The sequence below is a fragment of the Palaemon carinicauda genome, chromosome 33, assembly GCF_036898095.1.
Source record: "Palaemon carinicauda isolate YSFRI2023 chromosome 33, ASM3689809v2, whole genome shotgun sequence".
Lineage (NCBI taxonomy): Eukaryota > Metazoa > Arthropoda > Malacostraca > Decapoda > Palaemonidae > Palaemon > Palaemon carinicauda.
The window spans coordinates 55,397,013-55,422,012 of record NC_090757.1 but is presented as its reverse complement, the minus strand read 5'-3'; positions in this window follow the sequence as shown (position 1 = coordinate 55,422,012).

Below are 25,000 nucleotides of genomic sequence, written 5' to 3'. Positions count from 1 at the left end.
TTGTGACTAGCTTCCTAGCCACAATTTTAATCGTAGAGTAATGAAACTTGCACGGATTACCCTTTATGTAAAAAGCTGCTAATGATTAAATTTTGGAAAGTCAAGGTCAAAGGTCAATGTCCCTGGCAAGCAAAATGTCCAATTCACATAATTAGCCATAAGTTTGGATATCATTGTCACAGAGACTTCAAACTTGGTTCATATTTCACTTTAAGAAAATCCACACCAATTAATACATGATAAGGTCAAAAGTCAAGGTCAAGGTCGAGCAAAAGGTCGAGTAAAAATCTGCCACCGTGGAGGTCTGCGCTCTACTGAGTGCCCCTCTAGCTATTATTATTATTATTATTATTATTATTATTATTATTATTATTATTATTATTATTATTAACTAAGCTACAACCCTAGATGGTAAAGCAGGATGCTACAAGCCCAAGGGCTTCAACAAGGAAAATAGCCCAGTGAGAAAAAAAAATAGTATTCAGATGGGCCAGCTTCAGTAAACATGGTTTCTTTTTATGTGTATTTACATCGGTGTTTTTTCTTCTTATATACATTATTTATTTCTCCCACAATGAAGTATTTTCTTCTTATATTGATAGTTTATTATTCATTTTTCAACACTGATCGTCTCTGCATTACATTAGTACAAACCTTGAAGAAACATTTTATCTCAAATAAAATAAATTGCATTTCTTGCTAATGAGATGCACATCAAAAGGTAATCAACATCAGAAAAGCAAAAAAATAAATATCCACATTAGAATGCATTACTTATTCGAACAGTATTTACCTGCAATTTATAACCTTCCAGAAATAGATGGCTACAAGTTTATTTTATCCCAGTTACTATAATTAATTCAAAAGGTGAAATACTCTTAAAACTGTCTTGGGTTAGAGTTCTCTTGCTTGGGGGCACACTCGGGCGCCCTGTACTGTCTGGATTCTCTCTTCCTTGTTTTGTTAATGTTTATATAGTTTATATAGGAAATATTTATTTTAATGTTGTTGCTGTTCTTGAAATATTTTATTTTTCATTTTTTCCTTTCGTCACTGAGCTATTTTCCCTGTTTGGGCCCCTGGGCTTATAGGATCCTACTTTTCCAACTAGGGTTGTAGCTTAACAAGTAATAATAATAAAAATAATAATAATAATAATAATAATAATAATAATAATAATAATAATAATAATAATAGCAACATTGTCTTTAATTTCACGCAATCAAGGAAAGTACTAATTACGTACTTTAAAATGTTCTTAAGAATCTTTCTCATTTACCGAATAGTCTGGTCTATTCGTTGCACATTCTCCTCTTTCCTCATACACTTGACAATACTAGATAACCGGGAAACTATTCTCTACTCAAGGGGTTATCTAAAGCACTGTAATTCTTCAGTGGCTACTTTCCACTTGGTAAAGATAGAAGAGAGACTTTAAGCTATGGTAAGCAGCTCTTATAGGAGGACCACACTCCAAAATCAAAACATTGTTCTCTAGTCTTACGTAGTGCCGTAGCCTCTGTACCATGGTCTTGCACTGTTTTGGGTTAGAGTTCTTTTGCTTGAGGGTACACTAAAGGCATACTGCTGTATCTGTTTTCTTATTTCCTTTCCTCACTGTGCTGTTTTCCCTGTAGGTGCTCTTCGGGTTTTCCAACTGGAGATATTGCTCAGCTTGTAATAATGATTATAATAATTATGAGATATCTCGATTATACTTCGAAAAAGCATAATTGCAATTACAGTTCATTATCATCAAACCTTGAAATAATTGGAATTCACTGTCAAACAAAATAACTCCGGCATTGAACCGAGTCTTTTAATCTAGCGATTTAAAAGTTCGCTTTTATTCACTCACCTTCCCACACCCCTCCCTGACTTCCAAAAAGGAGAAAGAAAAGAAGAGAGAAAAGAAGAAAGAATTTTTCCTCGGCTTCCTCTATGCCACGAGATGACACTGTGAAAATAATCTGTTCCGAGAAGGTCATAAATAGGTTAATTTCACATGACGCTTATATAAAAGAGATTGCTAAGGAATCTGTGAAAACTAAAGCAGATATCTAACTATACATCGATATATATATATATATATATATATATATATATATATATATATATATATATATATATATATATATGTATGTGTGTGTGTATGTGTGTGTGTGCACTCTGTATATATATATATATATATATATATATATATATATATATATATATATATATATATATATATAATATATATATGTATGTATATATATATATATATATATATATATATATATATATATATATATATATATATATTATATATATATATATACATATACATATATACTATATATATATACATACATATATAGTAAATATATATATATATATATATATATATATATATATATATATATATATATATAAAAATTATATATATATATATATCATCATCATCATCATCATCATCATCATCTCTTCCTACGCCTATTGACGCAAAGGTCTTCGGTTAGATTTCGCCAATCATCTCCGTCTTGAGCTTTTAATTCAATACTTCTCCATTCATCATCTAATACTTCGCTCTTTATAGTCCTAAGCCATGTAGGCCTGGGACTTCCAATTCTTCTATTGCATTGTGGAGCCCAGTTAAACGTTTGATAAATTAATCTCTCTTAGGGAGTGCCAAGATCATGCCCAAACCATCTCCATCTATCCCTCATCATGATCTTATACACATGGTACTCGAGTAATCTTTCTTATAGTTTCATTTCTAATCCTGTCTTGCCATTTAACTCCCAATATCCTTCTGAGGGCTTCATTCTCAAATCTACTAAATCTATTGGAGATTGTTTCATTATCATACCATGACTCATGTCCAAAGAGTACCACCGATCTCACTAAACTGATATATAGTCTGATTTTTATATGAAATTTTAGGCGATTTGATTTCCATATTTTACTTAACCTAGCCATTGTCTGGTTTGCTTTTTTCAATCTTTCACTAAACTCTAATTCTAAAGGTCCTGTATTGGAGATCATTGTTCCTAATTACTTAAATGATTCTACCTCATTAATCCTTTCTCCTTCCAATGACATTTCATCTTCCATTGCATACTCCGTTCTAATAATCTCTGTCTTTCTTCTATTTATTTTCAGCCCCACCTCATATGATATTTCATGCATTCTTGTAAGCAAGCATTGCAAATCCTTTGGTGTTCTGCTAAGAGGGACATCATCATCAGCATAATCTAGGTCTGCTAAATTCTTATCACCAATCTGGTCCAATCCTTCACCATCTCTGACTGTTCTACCCATTACAAAGTCCATGAGGAGGATAAACAACATAGGTGACAACACATTCCCTTAGAGTACTCCGCTGTTCACTGGAAACTCACTTGATAAGACTCCATCAACCTTTGCACTTGCTATGCTCATGAACAGACTTAATCAAATTTACACATTTAAGAGGAATTCCATAATAATGCAGGATTCTCCACAAAATTGGCTGGTGCACACTATCAAAGGCTTTTTCATAGTCCACAAATACCACCAAAAGTGGATTTCTATATTCTACGCATTGCTGTACAACGTCTCAAAATGAAAATTTGGTCAGTGCAACTTCTACCTTTTCTAAATCCTGCTTGTTAATCTCTCAGCTATTCATCAATGTTTCTCTCCAGTCTCTTAAGAATAAGCATACTATCTATTTTCATAACAACTGACGTAAGTGTTATGCCTCTGTAATTATTGCAATCAGTCAGGTCTCCCATTTTAGCTATTTTCACCAGGGTGTGTTATATCAGGAGTTAGTTTGTGTGTTGCCGTGTGGGGGGTATCAGTGAACGTATTACGTAATCGTGCACTTCCAATGTAGTACCGTATCATTGAAAAAAAAAATTGAAGTAGATATGTCATTCAAGGACTTTGATGATCTTAATCGCATAATATAATACTTAAATAACCCCCTTTGTATGATTTATATATTCCAACTTATTGGAACCTAAATTAATCCTCAGGTGGAAAAACAACTTAAATTTGAGGAAATAATTTCCAAATTAAACAATTAAATGGAGTATTTGATCCTTATTTTAAGACACGATGCCTAAAACTATGAATTTTTTTTTACGAAATCCTCTGCTATACAGTATGTTAGATTGAGTCAGTCGCCCAGTGAAAGTATACCAATGCCAAAATTATGGTTTGCCCAAACTTATAGTAGATGGTACCCTGTTTACAAATATATTAGCAAATATATGTTTCTATTATGAGAGAGAGAGAGAGAGAGAGAGAGAGAGAGAGAGAGAGAGAGAGAGAGAGAGAGAGAGAGAGAGAGAGAGAACTTTATATCATCCCTTGGTAATCATTTCAAAACCTGATATTTCCATAAGATGTTTAAGCAATTTCCACCCGTATTCTGTGAATTCTACAAAGTAATAGCTGATTCAAGATTGCATCCAAGTTAGCAATCCTTTTGGAATAACACCAGGGTAGATTTTACATGCTCTATGATGGCTATATCCACAATGATATCTTATACCCATGGAACATTCAAAAGACCAATCTGCTGGGTCAATTCTAAAGTAGTTTTACGACCCAATTTAAAAGTAACCGTTGCTCTAGTGTATACCGATAAATTTGTGATTAGTGGCGGACCCTTAATATTCACTTTTCTGGAACAATCACATAACAGCCTCTTTATTTCATTGTTATTCAGCAAATATTATAGCAGATAGTCCCTCTTGAGTCCATTGTTTTATCACCAGTAAAGAAAGGAGAGCAATCGAACACAAGACGACAACAACAGGTAAATTGCTGCTTCAAAAGTTTCAGAAACGAGTATGAATATAGATCGGAGATTTTGCCTAAAATTGCTGTTATTTTCACTGGAGTTTTCTTGTGTCCTAAACTTGAACACTTGGGGAGTAAAGAATATTTTTCGTTGTTTTTTATCTTGATTTTTTTTTTTATGGAAATGTGGAAATGCAGATGATTTGCCAAAGGGAATTTCAGACATATGAAGAGTGACTTGCGAAGCTATGATAGGAAAAGTCTTTTCATATCAGTGGGAGAACAATAGTTCTCTTCAGTGAACATTATGAAGAAGATAAGACCTTGAGAGAAAGTTACTGGCAAGTGTCCATCTTAACCAAATTTACCAGAGTTAAAAATTTTTAAATACTGTAGAAAAGAAATAAGAAGAATCTCTCTCTCTCTCTCTCTCTCTCTCTCTCTCTCTCTCTCTCTCTCTCTCTCTCTCTCTCTCTCTCTCTCTCTAGATACATGCACGTTCTCTTTCTTAAACGATCCTCATTTTCTTTCACTTGCGGAAACAAAAACTACCTTTTAATTGGTAACGCCAAAGCAAAAAAATCAGGAATGTTATTAATAGAGAAATTTAAGTAAAACGTATGGAAGGAAAGAATAACTGAAATGATATAAATATTATATTATACTTTTTCGCGTCCTTTCCTTTCATAGATTGAATTTTTCATATTCTTTAAACATTTGGTTTCACCAAGCCTTAAAAATGGGATTTCGGTGCAGGTGTTCCTAATAAGGCAAGTATCTTAAAGATAAGATAGTAAAGCATGCGTATATACACACATACATATATATGTATACGTATATATATATATATATATATATATATATATATATATATATATATATATATATATATATATATATATATATATATATATATATACACATACGTAACACATTCTGTATGAATATAAACATATAAATAACAACAAATGCAGCTGTTTCTAATCCACTGCAGGCCAAAGGCCTCAGACATGTTAATTCATGCCTGAGGTTTGGCCAGTTTTCATCACCACACTGGCCAACTGCGGATTGGTGATGATGGAAGATATTTGTCTGATCGCTCATAGCCAGCCAACCTACAGCTTAGCTGATGCTGGCGATACACAAATCCGTTCACCATGTTAACATATGAATTATACATACTATATTCATATATATATATATATATATATATATATATATATATATATATATATATATATATATATATATATATATATGTGATATCCCCATATGTTGTACATATGCTAACATATCTGATTTGTCTAAAGTTTATTTTTCCATTTTCTTTGTAAATACATCACCTTATTTCAGCGCCATCTTCATTCCATTCTTCTCATTATCTTTTGTTTACACTCGCCTTCCTGCTGTAAATCATCCCTGTTTTCTTACCTTACATGTTATAAGGTAACCCCAAATTTATTGTTTTGTTAGAATACATTGTTCTCACCACGAGATTCATCTACCTTACTCACCCATTCACTTTGCATTGCTTATTATTGTTGTTTTGAAGTGCTTTTTCATTGTTTTGTTTAACGTAAGATTAAAGTTTTGTTTATAACATAGTTTATTGCTCCTGTCCTCCAATTATCCTGCTATTGGTGCTTCTGTTGTCTGCAACCAGCTTTAAGAAGATACATTTGATCATAATCAACAATCTTATACACTCGTAATAAGAAACAAGTGAATTTGGAAGTCTACCCATATGACTTCTATTTTGTTGTGTGAAGAGAACTACCGCCCATTATAAAGGGGTAATTGTTTGCACAGTGGTTCGTCATATAATAGTTGGGGGCCTGTCCGGGATCTGATGTGCGATCTGATGTGCGATATGATTAATCAAATTTATGTCAAGTGATTGAATCGTGAAAGAACAGTTCCATTGATTATGAACAGTATCGAGTGTTGTGTTGTGGCGTACCAAGGATAGAGGACGACAGTAATAATTCCAAGGTAAGGTAGATGTCTCGTCTCCCTCTCATTAGACATTTATGTATAATATATGTCTGGGTAGTCATTTGGTTGTAAGAGGAACAAGTCACGCTTATTATAGTTAAGACTTAGGTATGCTGATTGTCCAGCTTCTAAACCACCCTTATTAATTGAAGATGCCCCCAGTAGGTAGCTTTTAAAGTTTCGCCTACTCAAATCTCGTATCCCAGAGATTTCTCATAAAAAAAAAAAAATCTGAAGCCCTAAGATTTTGCCATTTCTTAAAATCGCCATTCAAAAGTGATATTTGGGAAATCAAGTCAAATTTCATTATATGTGATTTACTAAATTAAGTTTCATTATAAGTGAAATTTCCTCAATCTCTATTTCATTATGAAGTGATTTATTTTGTTATATGAATTTCGTAAGTGAATTTAGCCAATTTCCAATTTCGGAGATTTTCGTAATTTTAATCGTTATCTCTAGTCAGGAAATTAACTTATATATTGTTTGGTGTTAAAAGTACTATTTTGGTGTACAAATAACATTTACGTGTCGGTAAATGAATATTTAAATACTTGTGTTAAATTACTCCTGTTATATCTATAAAGCGCATACTACGTTTTTTGTTCAGTTTGCGCATTATTCTGATAATCAATTACTTTAAACTAGGTGTTGACTATTAACTAGATACTTTATCATAACGAGAATAATATAGCATTTATATAAATTAAAATGTAACATTGAAAAGTTATCGTATTAAGCTGGTATAAATTAAAAGGAAATGTAAACTAGAACGTGCTAATTAGGTATGTTTAAAGTAAAAAATACCTTTGCGTTTTAAAGCCTTGTTTACCGATTCGGTAAAATTGTTGTAAAAGTTTGTGATGTTAAGCGTGTCGTTTGAGTAATTATGAAGTAGTAGTTAGCCGCGTGCTCAAGATCTCGAGTATAAAAAAAATAATTGTTCAGTCGTTAACTGTGAATAAAAGTTTTAATAGTATTATCGTAAGTTTCGCGAGACTTTATTTAGTATTTAAGCTATTTTTGTGTAAGTGTGATCTAATCATATAATTTTGTAATTTTGTGATCTCTCGATCTTGTAATTTTGTGATCGCTGTTTTGTATTTCTGTGATCGAAAGATTGTTATTTTGCGATCGTATGATCTTATACTTATTCTTGTAAAGTTTGTATATTTATTTTAGTTTGTACTTATCTTGCGCCACGGGCGACATTCAAAATGCCTTTCAACTTGCAACAATTTATTGTATCACCACGGGATCATGTGGAATCTCTCACAGTTGCCACAAAAACTGACCTAAAGAATCTAGCTCGCCATTATGATGTACAGATTCCCGCAACTGCCGTAAAATGTGTAATTCTCAGTCATATTTTGAACTTCCTTGTAGATGAAGATATTGTTCCAGAAGAAGAATTGGCTGACGTTCGAGCTCTAACAGTTACCAATCCAAATAGTGACTTGGATAAACTAAGTCTACAGCTGGAGTTGGAAAAGATGAAGATGCAAGCCGCAACTGCAGCGGCAACTGCCGCCGCTGAGTTAGAAGAAAGGAAAGCCGCTGCTGCTGAACGAGCCGCAACTGCCGCCGCTGAGTTAGAAGAAAGGAAAGCCGCTGCTGCTGAACGAGCCGCAACTGCCGCCGCTGAGGTAGAAGAGAGGAAAGCCGCTGCTGCTGAAAGAGCCGCAACTGCCGCCGCTGAGTTAGAAGAGAGGAAAGCCGCTGCTGCTGAGCGCAAGGCTGCTGCCGCTGCTTCCCTAGAACGTATCAAGGTGGAAACTGCTTTGGAGCAACAAGAAAAAGCAAGTGAACAGAAAAACAACGCTCTCCGTGTTAGGCTGCAGATTGAGAGAGAAGCGGCCACAGTAACAGAACGGGATCTGGCATTTATAAGACTGAAAGAAAAGGAAGAAGGTAAGCTAATTCCCGAACCCTTTGATGTGGGCAAGGTGCAGAAATTGCTGCCCACATTTGAAGAACGGGAACCTGATAACTACTTTTCTGTGTTCGAAGACACAGCCAAGAATCTCAATTGGCCTCAGGACAAATGGTATTTAATCATCCGGAACTCATTTAAAGGTAAAGCATTATCTGTATGTGCCACTATGTTAGAGGAACATGATTATTTCATAATTAAACAGGCAATCCTTGATGCTTATTCTATTACTGCGGAAGGTTTTAGGCAAATATTTCGTAATAGTCAGAAGCAAGTTCAGCAGACCTTTTTAGAATTTATGAATGGAAAGATTAAACAGTTTCAGAAGTGGGTACACAAAGTAGATGTCAAAACTTTCGAGCAGTTGAAAGATTTAATAGTAATGGAGGAGTTCTTAAGGAAAATACCAGGTAGCATTAATGTGTATCTAAGAGAGCAGAATGAATCTGACCCTAAGAAAGCCGCTTTAAAGGCAGATGACTATGCTCTTATTCATAAAGTAGGTAAAACCCCATATAGAGAAACTAGACCTAAGGAAACTTGTACATACTGCAAACAAGAAGGACATCATATTTCAGAATGTCCTGATCCACATTGTGCAGCTTCATACTTAAAGAGAAAACCTAATCCCCCTCAATTCTCTCCTAAGCAAATGAATCTGCCCAAACAGGAACCAAAACCTAAGGTGGAGAAGAAAAAGACCTTCCATTGTGCATCACACGAGTCCCAAGCGTTTGCACCCTTCACTTGCTCAGGCAAAATAAATGGTAAACCTGTAACCATACTCAGAGACACTGGATCCTCTCAAACGATAGTCTCTCCTAAAGTAATACGACCTAAAGGTGAAACTCACAGGTATGTTGCAGTTAATGACTTAACCAGTAAGTCTATGTTGCCTCTCATTAATGTAAACCTTCATTGTCCTTATTTCTCTGGAACTACTGAAGTAGCTGTAAATCCAGAACTGTTACCATGCAAGAATGTTGATGTAATCCTGGGTAATGACATAGCTAACTCTGTTGTCTTAACAAACTTAATAGCAGTATCTCCAGGTGATGTTGTACAGGAGGAATGCTTAGCAGTGACACGAAGCAGAAAAAAGGACACCCCTACTGAATCATCATCAAACCCGTTGCCAGTCTCTGAACCTATGGATTTCAACGAGTTGATGAGTACATATAAGATCCAACCTGATTCCTTTAGCTATCAACAAAAGAAAGATGTCACTCTACAGCAGTGTTTCAATCAAGTGAAACCAAAGGATACCAACAAGTGTTCTTATTTTTATATTAATAATGATGTACTAATGAGAAAATTCAGGTCCAGCAAGAACAGTCATCTAGAAACCTGGAAGGATCTATTCCAGGTAGTTGTTCCTAAGGATATAAGACCTCTGATCCTAGAATTGTCTCACTCTGCTGACTCTCATCTTGGTATCACTAAAACATATGAACGCATCAGTCAAGACTTTTATTGGCCAAACATGAAGAATGACATTAAAGAGTACGTAAAAACATGTACAACATGTCAAAAAGTAAGTAGTCCTAATGTAAAAGTACCAGTTGCACCCTTAAAACCTATACTTGTGCCTAAAGAACCTTTCAGTAAGATCATAGTAGATTGTGTAGGCCCTTTGCCTAAGACAAAAAGGGGACATGAATACTTGCTTACGGCCTTATGCCCAACTACGCGTTATCCATTTGCAGTACCTTTAAGAAACATTTCAGCCAAGAACATCCTAAAGTCACTAGTGTCCATATTTACTGTTGTAGGATTTCCAACTGAACTACAATGTGATCAAGGAACCAATTTCATGAGTCATGCTTTTAAAACAGCTATGAAAGATTACCATATAACCCAAGTCTCATCCTCAGCTTACCATCCACAGACCAATGGAGCATTAGAACGCACTCACCAGACCATTAAAAATCTTCTCCGGAAATACATCCATAGTTCAGGTAACGAGTGGGATTGCGATTTGGAACTGATCATGTACGTCATACGAGGAGTTCGAAATCAGTCTACTGGTATGTCACCTTTTGAACTACTCTTCGGTCGACGACCACGAACTATCCTCAGTTCAGTCAAAGAACGCATCCTGAAGTTGGGAGATAATGAGGTACCTCTTTCCCAATATATTTCAGAACTCGACAAGAAACTTTCAGATCTTCACTCTATTGCCAAAACTAACTTGATAACAGCTCAAGAGAAGATGAAGATTAACTATGATAAAAAGGCTAAAACCAGAAGTTTCAAAGTAGGAGATGCAGTGCTGCTATACCATCCGATTGAAGGCTCTCCCCTACGAGAGAAATACCAGGGACCTTATACCATCACTCAACGTATCTCGCCAACCAACTATATAATCGCCACTCCAGATAAGCGTAAGTCTACTCAATTAGTCCACATAAACCTCTTAAAGGCCTATTTGTCTCCCTCAACAGCTGAAAATAAAACTGTAATGATTACTAGTGCCATACCATACATAGATTGTCCTATGGATCAATTTACAGATGATCCAATAACTGCATCTTGGCAGGATTCTCAAAACTCAAAGATCTTGGAAAGCTTATCAGACTATCTAAAACCCTTATCTGCATCAAAATGTAAATCTTTAGTAGCTTTATTCCATGAATTTCCTAGTATAACTTCAGATAAACCAGGCAGATGCACCATGCTAGATCATGACATCAAACTACAACCAGGTGCTGCACCCATTAAACAAGCTTTCTATCGAACATCACAGAAGAAATTGGGTATCATGAAAGAAGAAGTGAACTACTTAGTAAGAGAAGGATTGGCAGAACCCAGTGCGTCACCATGGGCTTCCCCATGTCTCCTAGTAGGAAAGAAAAATGGTAAATTTCGTCTTTGTACCGATTACAGGAAGATTAATAATTTAACAATTAAAGATTCGTATCCTCTACCAAGAATACAAGATATCATTGACCAAGTAAGTAATTCGAACTACTTAACCCAAATAGATTTGTTGAAGGGTTATTACCAAATTAAATTAACAGAAACGGCAAAGGAAATTTCTTCATTTATCACTCCATTTGGCTTATTTAGTTATAACGTAATGCCATTCGGATTAGCCAACGCACCTGCCACCTTCCAAAGAGTAATGTCTTTAATTTTACAGGACTTGGAAAAAGTATTTGTATATTTAGATGACATCATTATTGCCTCTGACACATGGATAAACCATATTCAAAAGATAAAAGAAGTTTTCTCAAGGTTGAAACAACGTGGTTTAACGATCAACTTAGCAAAAAGTAATTTTTGCAAAGGTCAGGTATCTTACCTTGGTCATCGAGTTGGCAGTGGTAAAGTATTACCCCATGATGCAAATATTAGCGCCATAACTTCTTATCCTGTTCCAACTACCAAACTGGAATTAAAAAGATTTCTAGGTATGGTAGGATATTACTCTAAGTTCAGTCCAAATTTCTCACCGTTCACAGGACCACTATTTGCTTTAACTTCTTCAAAAGTAAATTTTTCTTGGAGCCAGCAACATGATCAAATATTTAACCAGCTAAAAACTTACTTGTCATCTCCTCCTATATTAATGGCACCTAACCTCACCAAACCATTCTATCTCCAAACAGACGCTAGTGATCTTGGATATGGGGGCATTTTATTACAGCATCCTGCTCCAATAACAGCCATAACAGGAAACCTGCCCCCACTAGCTGATCTGTTACCAGTCTCTTATTCCAGTGGACGATTTATGGGTTCCCAACTAAATTGGCCCACTGTGGAGAAAGAACTATTCGCCATCGTAGCTACCATCCAGAGATACGAGATCTATGTTGATGGACAAGACACGATCTACGTCTACAGCGACCACTCTCCTCTGTCGCATCTCCATAGGTCCACTACTCTCAACCCTAAACTTTTAAGATGGTCATACATACTATCTGCACATAATATCCAAGTAATCACCATATCAGGACGAGTAAACATTGTGGCAGACTCATTATCAAGGATAACCTCGGTTGATCCTCGGGAAATGGAAAAAAACAAAAACAAGGGGGGACTGTGATATCCCCATATGTTGTACATATGCTAACATGTCTGATTTGTCTAAAGTTTATTTTTCCATTTTCTTTGTAAATACATCACCTTATTTCAGCGCCATCTTCATTCCATTCTTCTCATTATCTTTTGTTTACACTCGCCTTCCTGCTGTAAATCATCCCTGTTTTCTTACCTTACATGTTATAAGGTAACCCCAAATTTATTGTTTTGTTAGAATACATTGTTCTCACCACGAGATTCATCTACCTTACTCACCCATTCACTTTGCATTGCTTATTATTGTTGTTTTGAAGTGTTTTTTCATTGTTTTGTTTAACGTAAGATTAAAGTTTTGTTTATAACATAGTTTATTGTTCCTGTCCTCCAATTATCCTGCTATTGGTGCTTCTGTTGTCTGCAACCAGCTTTAAGAAGATACATTTGATCATAATCAACAATCTTATACACTCGTAATAAGAAACAAGTGAATTTGGAAGTCTACCCATATGACTTCTATTTTGTTGTGTGAAGAGAACTACCGCCCATTATAAAGGGGTAATTGTTTGCACAGTGGTTCGTCACATAATAATATATATATATATATATATATATATATATATATATATATATATATATATATATGTGTGTGTGTGTGTGTGTGTATGTATACTGTATATATCTTATATGGCAATTACCTCTTCCCGGCCAAGGATCGAACCTTAGTGCCAAGTAACAATTAAAGTAAACAATTTGACTTTGTCGTGTTAATTATGTCGTTGTTGCCAGTGTATAGAATTGTTATGTCCTCCTCTCCGTGTTAATGATTTATTTTTGAAACGATCAAATTAATAAATAGAATTTTTCAAAAGTATTTCTCAAGTTATCAACTTAATATTAAGGCTTTTTCTGATTTTGTATTTTTTTTTTTAGGTATATTCTATATACCTTATATAATAAAGAGCAAGTGTCTAGCTATATATATATATATATATATATATATATATATATATATGTGTGTGTGTGTGTGTGTGTGTGTGTGTATATATATATATATATATATATATATATATATATATATATATGTGCGTATATTATATTATATATATGTAATGTATGTATATATAGTTATATATAAAATTTATTTATATTTCTTTCCGGTCAAATTTAGCTCTTCCCTTCCCTTATGTAAGGCGAGAGGGAATAGTCATACTCTCTTGAGAAATGCTGCGTATGCGTATGTGTGCATATCTATAAATATTTAGCCGTCATTTTTTTGACGGGTCGCGAACGCTAGTATTGCATATACCATAATGGGCTAATATGAAATGTATTTAGAGAAACTGTTGCATAATCTATTTTCAGTTTCTTCATGTGAGCTCGGAAAACGTTTACTTATTCCAACAAAACAAATGAAGAGTCAAATAAGGAAATATTTCCTTTCCAGTGAGATTACTTCCATCAAACTCTTTTACCATTCCTAAGGATATTAAACTGGAAACAAAAGACGGTTATATTAGAATTACTTAAAATGTCAGTAGACGAAAATTTCACCTCATTCATATATCAAATGAATATCATTATTATTGTTATTATTATTATCAATATTATTATTATTATTATTATTATTATTATTATTATTATTATTATTATTATTATTATTATTATCATTTTATTATTATTATAATTCTTCTTTTTCTTTTTCTTTTTCTTTTTCTTTTTCTTTTTCTTTTTCTTTGTTCTTCTTCTTCTTCTTCTTCTTCTTCTTCTTCTTCTTCTTCTTCTTCTTCTTCTTCTTCTTCTTCTTCTTCTTCTTCTTCTTCTTCTTCTTCTTCTTCTTCTTCTTCTTCTTCTTCTTCTTCTTCTTCTTCTTCTTCTTCTTCTTCTTCTTCTTCTAGCTAGTTAGTTGGAAAGGCTGAACGCTCTAAGTCCAACAGGAAAAATTAGCCAGGTGAAATAGATAAAATGCATGGGAAATAATGAATCATTCGCATAAGATATTTTAAGATCAATAATAACATTAGAATAGATCTTTTATATATAATCTATGAAGAAAAACTTATTACTGACTGTTCTTACTATTGATATAGTATTCCCACAAATACTTTTTTTCACATAATCTAAAGGTGTACTACTACGGATCATCAAATTAACCCTATTTATTATTGTCTGCCTATTCCTGTCTCACTTTGACAAGGGAGTTTGGACACAAACTATTGAACTGTGTCAATAAGTGTGTCTGTGAAAGTTAAACATTCCAGAAAGGACAAAATGATTATCTTTATTTTGTTTTTTTTGAGCAGAAGTTCAGCATTGCCAGTAAACAATACAAGGAAGATTGAAAAAAATTCTCTTAGGAAGTTGGTAGATGTTATCAGTATTTCTTTTTATTCCGTTTAATTTTTCTTTCTATTTTTCTGGATGTAGTTTACGAAGTTCTTGAGAAATATATTAATTAATGGTATGATAATTATACTAATTACTTTTCTTGCATTGAAAAAAAGTTATCAATTAAAAACAAAAGGAGTTAAATTACATATTAATATCATTATGCTCATCCCTTTATTTATATTGAATAAATGTATCTATTAAAAATAAAAGTAGTTCAATTACATAATTCCAAAATAAGAAAACCACTTAATTTTACAAATGAATTTGATGATTATCTTAAAGTCCATATTGTTAATATAAGATATGTAGAAATCCAGAAAGATGACACGTGATGAGCATAAAATATGTATTATAGCCACGAAATCAAGTCTTTTCACTTTTCCCTTCGTGGCTTTAATACATAACTTATTATAAGATATATGAACCAATGTGAACCTATCAAGATTCCATCATAATTTGAAAAGCGAGACGATCCAACTGGAAAGCACATTGCCTCCAGGATTTTTGCTTCGTAAAACTCTGTGAGTAAATTACCTTCATTTGTCAATTGAATAGATTTAAATGGCATTAAGATCTTCAAAATAAAGAGGATACTGATTTGATTATTTTGTAAACGTCTGGTTTCAACGTTTTTTTTTTCTTATCGAAATAGATTTCTTTTTCTTCTACATTGTTTTTACTTTTGTTGCCCTGATACTACCACTACAGATATTCCTTAGATATTAGTTTCTTTATGAGAGAGAGAGAGAGAGAGAGAGAGAGAGAGAGAGAGAGAGAGAGAGAGAGAGAGAGAGAGAGACTGGTGATCGTTGGATAAGTGAAATGAGCGAGAATCTTTTATTCATTCTTATGATTTCCATGGTAACTGTCATTCGAAAAATGCTGCAGCAATTTCTGTGATTTTTCTTCGCATTTTATAATATTCTTTTTCTTGGTTGGAATAGTTAATTTACACCAAAGCCAGCATATAATATGATGCATTTTTAGGTAAAAAATGTTTTCAGTAAATTCAGGACAAAATTATAAAAATTCAAGATTTAGGCTAGTTATTTTAGTAAATTTCTTTCAATTTTTTTTAGCGATTTTCAATTATTATCAACACTCCTGTATTTAATTTAATACTTATTTTATTTTGAATCTTATGAGCATACACACCCCCACCTCCAACTCCCCCCCCCCCCCCCCCTCCGCCATGGAGAAAGACCAACAGATATTACTACTCACTGAATGGAGATCCTGAGGATCAGGATGGACAGGTCTTAGTCATGAATTAATATAATGGATGTATAGAATTAATTAGTATATGATTCTTATCTTAAAAGAATCTGAAATCCAAATGAAAAAAAAAACCCTCCTTGTGTTATAGCTCACGCGAGTGGTTTGATACCGCGCGGGTTTGTTTGCGGAGGGAAGAAATCAATGAAGATCAATGAGACTCTTCACATACTGGCCGCTCGGAAGAATTTCCGACCAGCAGCGAGTTACTTGCCGCGTGCACTGCTAACCCGCTCGGCAAAACCACTCGTGTGAAGACATGCCTCCTAATCAGGACCCATAAAAGCGAACATTTTTCCGTGAGGAAAAAATTCTCTCGTGTGAAGCGAGCCTAAGCAGTCGGTACGGAAAATATGTATATCAGTTCATTACTGTAATGAGTTTCCTCTTGTTAATCAAAAAGGATATTTTGGAAGATTTTATCACCAACCATAAACGCAATCTCTCGAGTGCTGCACTGGATCTTTTTCATGAAAATAAGACTCAATTTCAAATGTTTATAAAAAACTCTGACTAGAATATTTCAACGAACAAAATTGTAACTTTTTCAATCAACTTTTGAACTCTGAAAGGAGCAACATTTTCCTCGAACGAGATATATTAAAACTTCCGGCCTAACATCAACATAATTCCTAGATCATAAACGATCAGCCATCTTGGAAAAAACAAGTAAAGTTCTCCAATAATAATAAAAGAAAAAAGTAATAATAAGGATTTTCACATTCCTAAAAAAAAGAAAATACCTTTTTAACTTTAATGAAAAAAGGTAAGGTGTAGTTTGGTAGGATATATATATATATATATATATATATATATATATATATATATATATATATATATATATATATATAATATATATATATAATATATATATATATATATATATATATATATATATATATATATATATATATATATATTTTTGACAGTGACGATTTTTGTTAAGTTATTCAACTGAACAAAAGTTTGTCTTTAATTTGATAGGTTATTCCACTTGGAAAACCTTTTTTTGAATAGAGTCAGTGGAATACTTTCAAGTTTTTTTTATATGTCGAAGAAAGTATTCGAATGATGATTGACTGATCCAATTCGTATTTTGAAGGCCCTGAGATAATGCTCTTAGTCACTCCATTCCCATTAGATTTTTTTTTTTTGGACCTCATGATATAATTTTCAAAACGTTTTATTTTTACTGAAATCATATGCGAGAATTTCTTACCTTCTAAAAAGATTCTACTTCCGAACAATGAGTATAATTCTCTCTCTCTCTCTCTCTCTCTCTCTCTCTCTCTCTCTCTCTCTCTCTCTCTCTCTCTCTCTCTCTCTCTCTCTCACTTTCACCTTATTGGGAAGTAAGATTTTCATAAATATTTTATGATGGAAATTGATTCTATTGAATGATTCTCATCCTGGGTATATGAGATTAATTAGTTATATAGAAAAATCAAAGAATATATATCGAGACAATTAAAAGTAAAATCATAAGATAAAGACTGTCATAGAAAGGAAGTAATTTGTAAAATTTTATCATATCGCGAAAATAAAAACCTGCCGTCCCTATATATGTTATATCAAACATATGTTTCTGTAACATCAAATGCTAATTATTCCACTGCTTTCAGATATGATATATATATATATATATATATATATATATATATATATATATATATATATATATATATGTATATATATATGCATATATATACACATATATATATATATGAATATAGATATATTTATAAATATATATATATATATATATATATATTTATATATATATATATATATATATATATATTATATCAGATATAGGATTGTTGTAGCTTGTTGGAAACTTCCCAGAATTCTCGGGAATCTTTCCTGCTGTGAAATCAGAGATGCTCCTTCGGGGCTCAGACGCTGCAAATCCAGGCAGTTTCCAGGAGTTTGCATAATATCATACATTCTTCATGAACACCAAGTTTACTTCTGACATTTTTGTTGATGTTTCATGAAATTATAATTATTATTATTATTATTATTATTATTATTATTATTATTATTATTATTATTATTATTATTATTATTGCTGTTTTTGTTATTATTTTTTTTTCTACTTTTATTCCAATGAAGCTTTCGGGTATATTCCTTAACCCATCATCAGCTGCAAAAATTGTTTTTTTTTATACTTTAACAAATAATTATAATATTCATATACATAGCGAACAGAGAAAAGTAGAGTTTTACAACAACGTAAGTTAAAAACAAAAAATTTAAATTAGAGTAGTTATCTGAAAATTTTTCTAATCTAATATAACGAGTATACTTTAAAAAACAGCATGCAGCTTGTAGATGATTTAAAGAATATACAGATAAACAGTGATAACTATATGGTCAGCTACGACATAGAATCCCTTTATACTAATGTGCCAGTTGAAGAAACAATTAATATAATACTTGAACAGATAAATGACGAAAATATGGTAAGGTATTTAGATAAAGAAGAACTCAAACAAATGTTGAAACAAGCAAAAGATTACAGCTACTTCATGTTCAATGACGAGTATTATAAACAGAAATATGGGTTGGCAATGGGACAACCTCTTAGTGCACCCTTAGCAAATGTCTTTCTATGTTATTACGAAAAGAAATGGTTAGAACAATGTCCAATAGATTTTAAGACTATATTTTACAGACGGTATGTGGATGACACATATATAATATTTGAGAAAAAAGAGCATGCTGAACAATTTTTTACTTATTTGAATTCTCAACATCCTAAGATAAATTTCACGAAAGAGGAAGAAGAAAACCATAAATTACCTTTCTTAGATATAATGTTGGAAAGAGAACGAAGTAATATTAATACTGCAGTATTCAGAAAGAAAACTTATACCGGAGTAAGTCTCAATTTCACCAGTTTTACATTTCATCGCTCTAAACTGAATGCCTTTTCAACTTTTCTATACAGAGCATGGAGAATTTCTAAAACATATATCAAATTTAATATAGAGATAGAATTTTTACGTACTTCTTTTTTTAATAATGGATACCCAGCTGAAATATTTAATAGTCAATTAAAGAGGTTCTTAAACATCTTCATACAAAAGCTCATTACAGGTACTATAGAAAAAGACTGTATAGCTAAAACTGCCTTATCAAGGAGAGTAATTATGCAAGGTGATAAATAAAGAATTAAAGAATATAATGAATCAACATTTTCCCCAGATCAATTTAAAACCAATTTTTTATAACAACTTTAAAATGAAAAACGTTTTCCATCACAAAGACAAAACTCCTTCTAACTGGTGTTCTGACACTGTTTATAAGTATGAATGTGCAGTTTGTAATAACTGCTATTTGGGTTCTAGCAATAGGGCCCTAGCTGTCAGAGCATCGGAACATGAAGGGAGAAGTTACAGAACAAAAAAGATCCTTGCTAGGCCCCTCCAGTCATCCGTGAGGGACCACTCAGAAAACATTTGTAACAAGCAGGTAAATCTACAAGAATTTTCCATTGTATTTAGAGGGAATTACCAATCTGAAATTCGAATCACTGAAAGTTTACTAATTAAGACCTTAAAGCCAACTTTAAATAATGAAACCTCGAGCTTTCCATTGAAATTGTTTTAAGTATTTATAATTTTATGTTTTTAGTTTAATTCCAATTATGGAATTTACTCCACGATGTGCTATTTATATTAGAAAACTTTTTAGGTAAATACTGTAATTTAAATTTTTTGTTTTTAACTTACGTTGTTGTAAAACTCTACTTTTCTCTGTTCGCTATGTATATGAATATTATAATTATGTGTTAAAGTAAAAAAAAAATATTTTTGCAGCTGATGATGGGATAAGGAATATACCCGAAAGCTTCATTGGAATAAAAGTAGAAAAAAAAATGTCATGGATTGTATTACTGAACGTCCTACAATTTCTTATTCGAGTGATTTTTTTTCTTTTACTAACTTCCACTCCTCCTCTAAATTACCAGTATCTCTTACTTTCACTTCGTCATATGTCATTTTCAACCTTTCTTGATATTTACTTTTTACCTCCGGTTTTATTAGCTCTTCAACCCTCACTAGCTCCCTTTTACATCCACCTACTCTATTCCCTCACTCTTTTGCTAAAACCAATTTTCCTTCCACCTAAAAATGACCAGACGTACCGTTAGCCATACCCCTAAACACGTGCATGTCTTTCAATCTTCCAAATATTCTTTTAGTTATAAACACATAATCCATTAATGTCCTTTCTACCACTCTTCCATTTGCCACTCTTACCCATGTATACATGTTTTTGTCTTTCTTTTTGAAAAAGCTAGAATTTATCCCCATCTCTTGCTCAACACATTACCAGTCTCTCACCACTCTCATTTTCACCTGGTACGCCATACATCCCAATGACACCTACCTCTCCAGCGCCCACTCTAGCATTAAGTCACCCATGACTACATAATTCCTTCTACCTAGTCCTTCTACACACCTAGTTAATTCATTCCAGAACTCATTCCTCTCGTCTTCACTTTTCTCACAACCTGGCCCATACGCACTGACAAAAGCCCAACATTCCCTACCCAACCTAACCTTTACCCACAATCCCTTAGATGACAACTCTTTCCATTCCATTACTTTACCTGTCATCCATTCACTCAGCAACAAAGCCACACCCTCTCTTGTTCTTCCCCTTTCAAATCCAGACACTCTACCAGACATTACACCAAACATCACTTCACCCTTCCCTTTTATCTTTGTCTCACACAAGGCCAATATATCTATCTATATATATATATATATATATATATATATATATATATATATATATATATATATATATAATATATATATATATATATATATATATATATATATATATATTATATATATATATATATATATATATATATATATGTATATATATATATATATATATATATATATATATATATATATATATAGAGAGAGAGAGAGAGAGAGAGAGAGAGAGAGAGAGAGAGAGAGAGAGAGAGAGACTTGTTTATTATATACGGGAGATATTTAGTGTTTCATATACAGGCTACCAAAATTAATATTGCTTTTTCTGCATCAACACGATGAAAAAGATATTTAATTTCCATTCCCAACCTGATACATATTTACTTTGTAAATCACACCCTGAAGGCCCAGTACCTTAACAAAGTCCTTTCTACTCCTAGCTGCACTCACTTTTAAGCTTTCAACTCTACCTCCGTAACCGCTTCCTTTCTTCTATTTTGTTTTTCAACCGCTCATAATTTTCACTTCGTTATGCAACTTTGAGTTTTTGCCCCATTTGCACATGGAAATTGAATGGCCTCCCAGGTCCCAATGCTGTGCCGTATGGTTCAAATTCATAAATGTGGCATGAGGCTTGTTTTTCTGGACCTATTACACTGGCGATTTTGTGCATCACAGCATATTCCGTGTTAACTGTCAGATCCACCTCATTGAAGCTCTTAAAAAACAAGAAAGTCTGTAGTTTCTTCCTATTAAACCTTAATATAAATATAATACAATCCAATTCAATCACACTTTCAAGTAAAATCCCTTAGATATTCAATCACGGAAAAAAAAAAATTTATATTTTGGGACTTTATTGCTTATGTTAGCTTTAAGGAGAAGTAAAGTGATCGTGGAGAATGTGGAAGCTCATTAATGCCATCAAAGCCGAGGCAAGGATCAAACAACTGAATTCAAAAGCCAAAATGCTAATTCACACAAAAAATCCTCACATTCCTTCGTGATGTACAAGTGGGAATAATACAACGAAGGTTCCCTTTGTTGCAATGAACCTCAAACATCCAAATTATACATAATACATAATAATCATCTCATAAATTGTATTTCTCAAAACATATATGTACAAGAAAAATTATATATAAGAAAAACTTATCATAAGATATCTCTCAATTGCAGTATTGTTCGATTCTCTGCTAATTTGAAATTTAATGGTATTTCGATTGGAACTACGCTGCCTTTGGAATGGTGAATTGCCCAAAAAAAAAGTTTGCAACTGAATGATTATTTTTTGACAGTTAATTACATGATATTGTCTTCCTCAAGCAGAGAGAGAGAGAGAGAGAGAGAGAGAGAGAGAGAGAGAGAGAGAGAGAGAGAGAGAGAGAGATAATTAAACATTTAATTTTCCTATTACTTTCCCTCGTTCTCTTTTCGTACCGGAACGAATAGCTTTGTTGTGTATTAAAAAAAAGGCAATAAAAATTCTGATGAAAATTCTTCAATGTGTCCGCAATATTTGTCAAATACTTCCTCTGCATTTGTAACAGTTACATTTGTATAAGGTTTTGATAAAACAGAGTTTTTTTTTTTTTTTTTTGAAGAGGTCGATAAAAAGGGAAATTTTTTCACTAAGAAGTTTATAAAAATGGATTAAAAAGATCCTTTCCCATAGAAATATATAAGGAGATAGACTTATAGGATAAAATAAGGAAAGTTGGGAAAACACGAGACATGGGAAAATTTCGAAGTTTTGTGCTGGATGAAAGTTCCTATGAATCCCTATTTATAGTTTTCCTAATCATTATTATTATTATTATTATTATTATTATTATTATTATTATTATATTATTATTATTATTATTATTAGCCAAGCTACAACCCTAGAAGGAAAAGCAGTATGCCATAAGCCCAAGTGCTCCAACAGAAAAAATAGCGCAAAGGTAGTAGGTTGGCCAGGGCACCAGTCACCCGTTGAGATACTACCGCTAGAGAGTTATGCGGTCCTTTGATTGGTCAGGCAGTACAACAATGGATCCTTCTCTCTGGTTACGGTTCATTTTTTCATTTGCCTACACCTATTATTTGCATATTCTCCTCTGCCCTCATACAGCTGGCAACACCGAGATTACCAAACAATTCGTCTGTGCTCAATGGATTACTGCACAGTAATTGTTCAGTGGCCACTTTCCTCTTGGTAAGGGTAGAAGAGACTCTTTAGCTATGGTAAGCAGCTCTTCTAGGAGGACACTGCAAAATCAAATCATGTTCTCTAGTCTTGGATAGTGCCATAGCCTCTGCACCATGGTTTTTCATGGTTTTTCACTGTTTTGGGTCAGAGTTCTTGCTTGAGGGTACACTCTGTCACTCTAATCTATCTTATTTCTCTTCCTCTTGTTTTGTTAAAGTTTTTATTGTTTATATAGGAGATATTTATTTTAATGTTACTGTTATTATTACTTTATTTTTCCTTGTTTCCTTTCCGTAGTAGGCTATTTTCCCTGTTTGATCCCCCGGGCTTATAGCATTCTGGTTTTCCAACTAAGGTTGTAGTTGGGCAATTAATAATAATAATAATAATAATAATAATAATAATAATAATGATAATAATAAAGAGAAAGGAAATGAATCAATAAACTACAAGAGTAGTAATGAACAATTGATAAGGTTTTAAGAAAAGTAACAACATTAAAATAGATGTTTCATATATAAACTATAAAGAGAGACACTTATGTCAGCCTCTTCAAGATAAAATCATTCGCTTCATTTTGAACTTTTGAAGTAATGGTAATTATTAGAAAAATATATTTTTATGATATACAAGTATATAATTCTTATACTAACTAATGAGGTCAAATATGAAATTACATGCTATCTTTATTTCTCTGGTTTCTGTGAATTTCATTTGCATAAATCCTATCCGTTTTTATAATGACTTTTGTATTGCATTTCCTGAGCATAATAGAAAATGTTAATATTTCTATTTTTTATTATTTTCGTTCTAAAAGATTCTGCTTCACCTAACATCAACAGAAAAGTTGTTTTAAAACTCTCATGACTAAATTTTATTCATTTCTATTTCGATGACACTTGTGTAATAACTGAATTCAACACTTTGCATTTATAATACATAAAGAATTTCATGTTTTTTTTTTAAATATATATTTTCTATTAGATTTTTAACGTTATAAAATACCTTTAATTATTTATTTATGTTTCTAACAATTTCCAAATTGCCATTACAATAATCTAAGACCATTAAATACCGTAATTATAGTTATCAATTTTATCCATAAGTTATCTTCACTAATATGTTTATAATGTTTATATGTGCGAGGTTTCTGCGTGCAATTATTTATGAGATACGATTACGTACATGATATGCATTCATGAATATTCTCAAGACTCAATGATAATCTAAATGTTTACCATTTCCGCCTCAACTCCCATATGAGTGAGATCTTTCTTCGAAATTTCCTCATTTATATTCATCGATGTAGGATTTTTAGAGCCAAAAGACTCGATTAATTTTCTTTGAAAACAATCCTCCCCTATATTATTATTATTATTATTATTATTATTATTATTATTATTATTATTATTATTGTTGTTGTTGTTGTTGTTGTTATTTTTATTATTATTATTATTAATAATAATATTTTTATCATTATTATTATTATTATTATTATTAATATTATTATTAAGATTATTATTATTATTATTATTATTATTATTATTGTTATTATTATTATTATTAATAGGTAAGCTACAACACCAGTTGAAAAAGCAGAATGATATAAGCCTAAGTGCTCCCATAGGGAAAAATAGCCAAGTGAGGAAAGGAAATAAGGAAATGAATAATCTGTCACAG